Below are 9,785 nucleotides of genomic sequence, written 5' to 3'. Positions count from 1 at the left end.
ACGGCGCGACCTCTCACCCGGCGGCGGAAGTGGCGGGAGCGCGCGCGCGGCGGGAGCGCGCCCGGGCCTCACGGGAGGAAGCACTGCCTCTGGCGGGGGGAGGAGATGCCTGCGGGAGTACGGAGCTATTAGAAAATCACAGAGAATAGATTAGGTGTTGGAAAAGACCTCTGAGGTCATCGAGTCCAACCTCTGACCGATAGTCACCTTGTCATCCAGATCGGATGCTAAATCTGTCCTTAAACACCTCCAGGGACGGTGAGTTTGCCGCCTCCCTGGGCAGTCCCTTCCAACGTCTTCACGGAGAGGGTGGGCACAGAGAGAATTGAGGCTGATACAGGATAAAAAAAGCAAGGAGAGAAGATTCTTCCTCGCCCTCAGAGATGGTCCCCTAGTTCAGCATTCACTGGGGCGGCTGTGGAGCTATGATCATCTTTCCTTGTGCTTTATCTCCTGTTCCGGGAGAATGGTTGGGTCGGGCTGGGTGATGTTGCTGAGGGAAGCCGGGAATAGCCGCATCAGCGGGCGTTGGTGGTATAGTGGTTAGCATAGCTGCCTTCCAAGCAGTTGACCCGGGTTCGATTCCCGGCCAACGCAAGTTCGCATTTTTCCTTCCTCGTATTATCTTTTTTTTCCCCTTTTCTCATCCATCCGAACCGAATTGGGATGCACCGGCACGCGGAGCGCCCGCCCGGCTGCGCTTTGCCCGCTTGAGCCCTGGCGGGAGTCGGGCGCTGCTCAGTGATGGGGCGCATGGTGCCGGTTACTTCTCTTCCCAACCCGCGATGGAGGCCCCGAGTTGTCAGGAGACGGCGGGGAAATAAATAAATAAATAACTCTGAATTAAAAACAAAGCAAAACAAAATAAAAAAAAAAACCACACACACAAAAAACCCCCAAAACTACAAAGAAAGAAAACTGCACAAAAGGCACCCCAAAATATGGAAAAAAACCAGGTGTTTCCGCCCGGGATCGAACCGGGGACCTTTCGCGTGTGAGGCGAACGTGATAACCGCTACACTACGGAAACCCGCCATAGCACTAGGCGCCGGGTGATTGCCCATGTTCCCGCCATGGCGGCTGAGGGGACGCAGACCTCCCTCACGGCAACCTCAAAATAAACCTCCCGCAAATCCCTGGAAGGGCCGTGCGGGACTCCCAGTGATTATCATCAATGACTAATTTGAGTTCCCAGAGACCCGCTGGTCTCAGGAGACAGCTGAGGTACGTGTCCTGGGGGGCGTTTTGGGGGTCCCCTCAGAGACGACACAGCTCCACAGGGAGGTTCCCGCTGAGGGGGCGCAGGGCGCTGCTGGAAAAATCTCTTTTCCCTAAGGCAGCTGCCAGCAGATGTCGGTAGAATAGTGGCGACAGGGAGTGGAAGGCTCTGGAGAGCCGCCCGGGAGGGACAGGATCCGCATGGCCCAGGGGACAGGGGCTGGAAGAGGAACGGCCCCCAGGCCTGACTGGTTTGATTTGGAAGGACTTTAAATCTCATCTCATTCCACCCCCTGCCATGGGGAGGGACACCTTCCACTGTCCCAGGATTCTCCAAATCCCATTCAACCTGGACTTGGACACTTCCAGGGATCCAGGGGCAGCCACAGCTGCTCTGGGAATTCCATTCCTGGGCCTCAACACCCTCAGTCAAGAGCTGGCAATCCCAGATAGTTCTAAGTTTGTTCCTCGTACCCTACTGAAATGTTAACAACTTACTTAATGGCAATCTTTCTCTTTTTGGTATAACCTCAGCCCTTGGAATCAGGTGGTAACATGAGAATTATGTTTTCCTGTTTTCTTTGTTGAAGTGTCTTTTATGCTCTGCTGGCTGCAGAGAAAAGCTTAGAAGGGAGAAATTAATCATAAATCCAGATGAAAGCAAAAAGAACCTCACTTTTAGTAACACTTGCTCTTAATAAAATCTACTTTTAGTTTTACAATTTAATTTTACAGTTTTGTAGCTGGTCTTTTGATTTGGGGCCAAAAGAGGTAGAGAAGAGGTTGTCACATGTCCTTTAACTTCAGGGCTTGCCAGTGCTTTATTCTGATCTATGATAAGGATTATAATGCTACATCCAAGTCTGTGGCAAACCCAGTGTTTGGGACTTGTTTGCTTCGTGTTGTTGTTAAACATCCTGGAATGAAATCCTTTTTGCCTGTAGCTGGCAGAGCTGCAGAGAGGACTGGTCACAGCCTTTGCACTGAGCATCAGCTGAGTGTGCTGGGGCAGAGCTGATCAATAGCTGGGGGCAAGGTCCCCTCTCCCTCGAGCAGGGGGAAGTGGATCTGTGAGTGACCCAAGACCATCCATGGAAAGATTCAAACGCCTTGGGTTTTGTTTTCTTCTGCAGCCCTGTTTCAGCCTGGTGATGGGTGGAGAGACGAGCCGCAGAACAGACAGCTCCAGGGAGGAAGCTCTTGGAAGGTACCTGTGCGAGGCAGAGGGAGGAATTCCATGAAAGACATCGTGCTGTCGGTGTGAACTCCCAAACCCCCCTGGATCCCGCAGTGGTGCCTGGTTCTGGTAGTGCTGGGCTCTGGGAGCCCTGGGACACACCGAGTCGTGGGCTCTGGATGCTCCTTGCGTGGGCAGTGCTGGCTTTGGGGGCCCAGACAAAGCCTCCTCTTCTCGCTGGTTCCTGCTTGCTGGAATGGCTCCCGAGGATGTTCTGGCTTTTCTGACAAAGATCCATTGTCAGAGACGGCTCAAACTTTGCCCACAGGACAAAGATCCCGCAGCATTCTCCCTTCCAGCCCCTGACCTATCCCACTTCTTCCACTCCCAGCACTTCCCACCCGTGTGGCACTGCTGGGTGTGGGAGCCCCCTGTGCCTCACCCCCTCCCCGCGGACGGTCCCCAGAGCACGGGAAAGGACTGTGCCGGGGAAAAAAGAACCCGGGGGCTCATTTGGAGGTGAAGGCTGGATATTCTCCTCTATTATCACCAGCATCTGCCCTTGCTGAGCGAGGAGCCCTCCCCCAGCTCTCACCAGCGGCCGTGCTCGGCTTTGTTTCCCTGACATGCTGCGCTGGTTGCACAGTCCCATTCTCCCCTTTTCCTCCCTCCACTCCCAAAGCCTGCGTGGCAGTTCCAAGAGGGGAGTTGGAAGCACCGTGGAGCAGGAGAGCTGACAATCAGGGCCGGGAGACAACGCTGCGGTGCACAATACCCCCCCAATTAGCCATTCATTTCTTCTGCCTCTGAAATGGGGAGCACAGCCCTTGTGCTGGGAGATAAAACAAGAACGGCTTCAATAGCACTGATTTAAATTAGGTCAGGCTGGCTTTTGTGTGGCAGGGACCACACAATAGCTGTCACACGACGGTGGAGGGGAGCAGCATAAAGGAAAAGAGGCCAAGCAAGTGGCACAGATGCTGGGTGTCGGTGGGTGCTGGGACATCGCGAGGTGTGTGCGTGGGGATAGTGGAGGGGCAGACACTCGAGCAGCACGTGATGCTGAGGCATAAAAGGGGTGGCATGGGCAGCAGGGGACAGAGGGGTCACACACTGCCTGGGCAGAAACAAGCTCTGCCACACCACAGCCATGTGCCCCTGGGAAATTGGTCTTTAACCATAGCTGGTTATGAGACAAAGGGGTGACAAGTTTTGGACTCCTCAGGACAAGAAGGATATTGAGGGGCTGGAGTGTGTCCAGGGAAGGGAACAGAGCCGAGGAGCAGCTGAGGGAGCTGAGAGGGCTCAGCCTGGAGAAAAGGAGGCTCAGGAGAAACCTCTATTGTTGGGATGTCCTGTGCAGGGCCTGGAGTTGGACTGATGGTCCTTGGGGAACCCTTCCAACTCGAGGTATTCCATGATTCCGTGACCTGTGTTGCAATCCCCAGCATTACCCAGTTTCCTTCCCCTCATAAATTCCCCAAAAATCCATGCCTGGCTTGAACAGCTGGTGTGCTGTGAAATCCTGCACTGGCTTCTTTAGGGGAAAATATCAGCAACTCCCTCAAAATGGTCTCTTAACTCAGGTTCTCAAAGCCATTAGAGAGAGGTCCTGGGGAGAGTTTTCTCAGAGGATGTGAGCACTGCAGCCTCATCCCAGCTCTCCCCCCAGTTTCATTAATATCCTTATTGCTGTTTTTACAGTGGCAATGCAGATGTTCCTGTTTATCTGGCCATTGGAGGACATGAGAGCAACATGCTCAGAGCTATCAAGAACCTGATCTTTTCAGCAAGCTGTTGTCATGTCTAAATGAATTTATCCAGGTAAATCCATATGCAAAGGAAGGGCAGGTAAGTTTAAAAATAAGAGTCCATTTCAAGTCTCCCAGGAATAAATGGATGGTCTTTTGTGCCCCAGATTGGGCTTTTATAGGTATCACTACTGCTACAGTTGGACCAAAAACCAGTGGGGGAAATTGTGGGTGTGGAAAAGTTGAAAGACATAATCAGCCACTTAATTCAGTCTTTTTGGAAGGACAGCTTGATTTTCTTTTGCAGTTGCAAGAAAAAGCTGTAAACAAAAAAAAAATGCTTAAGAAAAATGTTAATTGTATTACAAAGTTATAATTTGCATGCTAAAATTGCAAGTGTTATCATTTCTACTACTAACAGTAAAAAAGTAGGTGAGCCAAAGCACTGAGTTTGCAGGCAGTGCCAAAAGGAGGAAACTAGGTTAAGCTGAAGTATCAGTTGTTCCTATTCCCCTTCATTTGTTTGTTCACACATGAATAATTTTTTTTAAAATTTATTTATTTATTTATTTTTAAATACGAGACAGCTTAGAGCTACTCTGGGCCATCAGCTACAATGGCCTACATAATTCCCAGGCTGATTTAAACACACTGCTTCCCATGGGCACACACAGGCAGAGGAATATTCGGTGGCCACCAGCTGATATTGGAAAGACAGGCACTAAAAATAAGTTGTCCTTTTTTAACAGTAAGTGTAATTAAGCACTGAAATAGTGCCTGTTGTAGGGAGGTGGCCCCAAAGGCACGGAGCCAAAGCAAGACATGTTGTTAAAAGGTATGTTGCCTTCAGCAGATGGTCAGAGCTCTGATGCTTGAAGCACCCAGTGAAATTATCCACCCAATTGCTGTAGGAAGCCTGTCTGGAGCAACTGTTACAGCCCTAATTTCTCTGAAAATACAAATATATGGTTGCTAGTTTTCACTGCTTTACAGCTATACTATTTGGTGTATTTTTAGCCGTTCAGTTGTGAGAACACAACGAAAACAGCATCAGTCCACTTTGGTTTGCATTATGATTTACTTTCTAAAGCCCACACTGCAGTGGAGACTGGAGGGGCCCAGGTACCAAAAGCAGTTTAACTGTGGTAGCACAAAAATGTGTTGTCTGTCAGGGGAGGGTTAGGTGGAATATTAGGAAAAGGTTCTTCCCCCAGAGGGTGCTGGGGCACTGCCCAGGCTCCCCAGGGAATGGGCACAGCCACAAGGCTGCCAAGTTCCAGGAGCATTGGGACATCACCCTGTCCCTGCATGTGGGGTGACCCAGAGGCAGAAGAGGCAGGAGTCCAGCTCTTGTGGTGTGATCATTGTGGGTTCAAGAACAAGAAGACATGAAAGTTATATCTGATCATGTTATTAGTGCACACATCCATACATGTAAATAAATCAGAATGTACAATTATTTGTATATAGGTAGAGATTGTTATTCTCCAGCAAACGGCAACATCTGGGATGCTCCTGAGTTGTGACTGTGTAAATCCCAGAATTCCTGAGATGGCCCCTATAACCTGAAATGCTCATTGGAGTCCTTCAGTTCTCCAACAACCCAAAATCCACTGCAGAAAATAATATGTTCTGCAGAAGATTGGTTCATTCCCTGAATATTTATTTGCTGGTTTGGGCTGGGGTATTTTTCTATTCTTATTATTACTATTATTTGTTTTGTTTATTTCTTCTCCTTTTATCAGCTCCAGCTGAGACAGGGGAGGGTGGGAGGAGGGTTTTGTTCCTCTGGAGATAACAGGAGGCTGTGCCTGTGCAGCCATGGTGACAAGATCCAGGGCTCTTTCTGGTTCCAAGCAAATTGTGCCCCACCCCTGGCTCCCAAGTAAAAGTGGGGCAGAGAAAGAAAGGAGCTTTTGTTTCTCAAGTGCTTCAGCTGTTACTTCTAATTAAGCAAAGAGCTCCAGTGCCTTCCCAGTCCCCAGCGAAGGAGGATGGAGTTGGGGCAAAAGGAGAGCCAAGAGGCTGTGGCAGCTCTCCTCTTTCCAGCTGCAGCCTGGCTGGGTGACCTGTGCCATCCCAGCGCCTCGGATTCCCTGGCTGCAGGGGGGGAGGAAAGAGAGAGCCCAAGCCCAGCACGAGGCCAGATGGAAACGACCACCCTGCTGTTCAAGGTGTTATTATTGGTTTAGTGCAGTATGTTCCCAGCTTCTCAGACATGCTGACTATCAGCAAATTGCTCTTTCCTTCTCCACCTTTCCCCGGATGCCATCCTCTCCTGTCTGAGATGCCAGCCCTTGCTCTGAGGTCTAACAGCATTTCTCCAACCTCCCCAGTGTGCCTCTTTTTGAGCCCTGCTGGCATCACCAGCATGTGCTGCAGGAGCCAGGTGAAGCGTCAACAGCCAGGGGTTGGGCAGGTGGCCTTGGCACAGCCAGGTGGGGTCTGTGGGACACGGAGAGTGGGGTGGGCAGAGCTGTGACAGCCCCTGCCCAGCTCTGCAACAGGGAACACAGACTGTTCCACAGCACTGCACGAACACGGGAAGGACTGCCAAGAGGAAAAGAGGGTGGAGATGTAGAGAGAGAGAGAGAGAGAAAAAAATATGACTGTAAAGAACAGGAATGCTCAGGAAACCAACAGCCCACAGACTCAAGGTCCAAGCCCTGGCTCAGTTCTAGAAGTTGTCCACTAAGGAGTGAAGGAGCCCTCCAGGCCATGGCTGCTCCTCTGTGCCCACTGAACTCCGTTGGATCTCTTCAGCCTGGGATCTCACACAGAGAAGTTGAGGGCTTCACTCACAAACAGATGGTCTCCCTCTTGGGCCCCATCTGCCAGGCAACACTGGAGCAGTTGGTCTCTGCAGTGCTGAGCAGAATCTTGTTTACTTTCCCCTCCCATCCCCAAGGTGATTGTGGGGCAACCCAGGCCTGCTGTTTCAGCCCAGATTTCCAGGAACAGTCAGGAAGTCCGAGGTGCAGGAGGGTAACCCAAGAGCAAGAGAGGGCACGTGGCATCGGCCAGCCCTGATCTCTGTCACCATTCAGTGTTGGAAAGATGGAGCAGCACCTGGCAGCTGTCCCTTTTCCCCCCTCAGGACACAGAGTCCACCAGGGATGCAGGGAAGTGTCTCCTGACAGCATTAAGGACACACAAAAATGGCAGGTGACACCAGCTCTCCTTGAGCAGCACCAGCTAAGATTGCTGCAGCATACATGGGAAAAGAACTTTACTTCTTCTCTGGGTTCTGCTGCTGCAACTCTGTGTCAAGGACTGGAGGATATCACCTATCTATGCACCAGCCCATGTTTTCCAGAGACCTCGGCCCCAGCAGCCAGAGCAGCGAGGTCCTGCTCTCTCAGGTTGCCAGGTTAGGCAGTCAGTGCTCTAATGGTGCTCGCTGAGCAGAGGGCACGGAGCACCACTTTATCCCTCCCCCGAGGGTTCCCATCCGCAGCGGCTCCAGCCGGGATGCTGCCGGTGGCAGCTCCACTCTAATCAGCCCCGAGGCAGGAAGTGGAAACTTTCTGCTTGCAGCCACTTAGTTTCATTAGAAGCATCACGAGAGAAAACGGGGCCTCAGGTGGGGCAGGGAGATGCAGAAGGTGGGGAGAGGGGTTTGCAGCCTGTTTGTCGTGGCACTTGGCATGGCAGCTTCAGCTGGAGAGGAAAGGGGGCAGAGACAGCCCGGAGCTGGGGCCTGTCACCCACACTGGTCAGAGCTCTGGAGCTCGTGCAGCTGGGTGAAGTGATTGTTACAGGATATATTATCCCTATCACTGCAAAGAATTTTTCCCCGTGTCTAGCCTGACTCTTCCTTGTTCAGCACAAACGTGGTACTGTTCAGAGGTGGAATATTAAGCACAGGAGTCACTGCCTAATCATGTATTGATTTCAGTGGAGCTGAGCTCGATGAGAGGAGTCAGCCCGGCCTTGCTCCATCCGCCTCATGCCCCAGGAGAATGTTTTGTGTGAGACTGAATGCCTCTGTAAGTGCCTCTCAGCTCCCTGCTCATTGAGAGCTGTTCTGCACAGACACATTGGAGCAGGGAGGACACAGGACCCTGGAATCACATTTCCTTTTGGCAAGAGGGTTTTTTTCCTCAGTCTCCCTGGGCAGTGTGCATGGTGGGGCTGCCAGTTCTCCTGAGCAGGACTAAGAGCCCAGCCAGGCAGGAATTCTGCCACCACCAGCAGCCCTCTACCCCTTGCCTCCCATTTCACTCATGTCCTCACCCAAGAGCAGAAATAAACTCTCAACGGCTCACCTCTAAGCCTGATTTCCCTGCTTACATTTTTCACTCAGCTCAAATAAAGCAACACATTCAGGAACTGGACTTGATGATCCACGTGGGGCCCTTCCAACTCAGGATATTCTACATTCTGTGCACCCTGATGACTCTGGGAGAGGTCCATGGCAGGGACAGAGCTGGCAGGATAAATAAGACAGGAAAAAGCGATCAGGAGAACAGAGTTCATATTCCTGAAGTCTCATTCATGAAAAAGTATTGCCCTTTGTTCCTGGTTTGTGCCTCGTTTGTGAACACAGATGTTCTGTTACTCCCACATGGATGAGCAGTTGTTTTCATGTGAGCTCCTGTCCATCTTCCAGTTTCAGGTTTCATTTGTTAGCCTTGGAGATTTCAGCAGCAATAATCCTGTTTGGAGACACCCACGCAGTTCTGCAGGAGCTCTGCCCTGGGATGGAGAGGAGCTGGGTCAGGGAATGCAGCAGCCAGGAGATGGAGCAGCTTAGCTCCTCAGCACAGAACAGGAGCGGGCTTGGGAGAGAAAGGCCAGGCCCTTACAGGGCTCTTGTCCCTGATGGAACAGATGTGGCAGCTGCTTTGTGCCACAACTGCTGCATGTTTGCGGAGTGGCCAAAGGACTCCCCGGGCTGTGCCTCGGGCTGGCACATGGGGCCTTTCATTTTCCTCAAGGGCTCTCGAGGAAGAGCTCATTGTACCTGCTCGGAATGAATTCTGCCAGTCCCCAGCCTGCTCATGGACTCCCTGTGCTGGGGTTCAAGACATGCCTTTCATTTTTTTCCTTCTGTCTGGGACAAATGATATCCGGGGATGGAGCTGCATCGACAGCCAGGACCTGATCCAAGAGAAGACCACACAGACCTGACTTGGAGCCTCCAGGAATTGAATTTTCCAAGTTTCCCTGCAGCGGCTGCTGGCTGACAGCTTTGTCCCATTCCCTGTTTGCACAGCCCCTGTTCCTCCAAGCTCAAGGATCCCCCTTTGTGCCCCATCAGCTGGAAGTGCTGTTCTGTTTGGGGCTACCTCAGAACTGCTGGCACAACAGAGCTGTTTCAGTTCTGGCTGAGCACTCAGCATCTGAGCTCTCATGTGGTTGGAGCCCATTTTTTTGCAAGAATGAAAACAGTGGATTAATGAGCTGCTTGTGGCTAATGTGCAGGGTTTCTCAGAACTGGTGCTATTAGAGCCCAGCGTCATGTAGGAGGTAAATGGCAGCACACGGTGAATAAAGCAGTGATATAATAGGTTTAAGTAGTCCATTTCCCTTTGGAGTGTTACTGATAACAGGCCCAAATGCATACAAGACCATTCCCTTAATGAATAAGACTGCTCTCTAGCAGAGCACACGCTGCAGCGCCTCACAAGGGGTTT

The 9,785-nt window shown here is 51.4% G+C and overlaps 2 non-coding genes across 2 annotated transcripts; one reads left to right on the top strand and one right to left on the bottom strand.

Annotated features, from left to right (window-relative positions):
- The first annotated feature begins 525 nt into the window (after positions 1–525).
- Positions 526–597, top strand: TRNAG-UCC (transfer RNA glycine (anticodon UCC)). The gene has a single exon. It is a non-coding gene; the product is annotated as a tRNA-Gly (tRNA).
- A 360-nt stretch (positions 598–957) lies between these two features.
- TRNAV-CAC (transfer RNA valine (anticodon CAC)) lies at positions 958–1,030 on the bottom strand. The gene has a single exon. It is a non-coding gene; the product is annotated as a tRNA-Val (tRNA).
- Positions 1,031–9,785: the final 8,755 nt, after the last annotated feature.

The sequence above is a fragment of the Pseudopodoces humilis genome, chromosome 28 (genome assembly GCF_049639895.1).
Source record: "Pseudopodoces humilis isolate 2021_Gansu_Grassland_sample_001 chromosome 28, ASM4963989v1, whole genome shotgun sequence".
Taxonomy (NCBI): Eukaryota; Metazoa; Chordata; class Aves; order Passeriformes; family Paridae; genus Pseudopodoces; species Pseudopodoces humilis.
The sequence above is the reverse complement of the archived record's forward strand: the minus strand, read 5'-3'. Positions and strand labels throughout refer to the sequence as shown.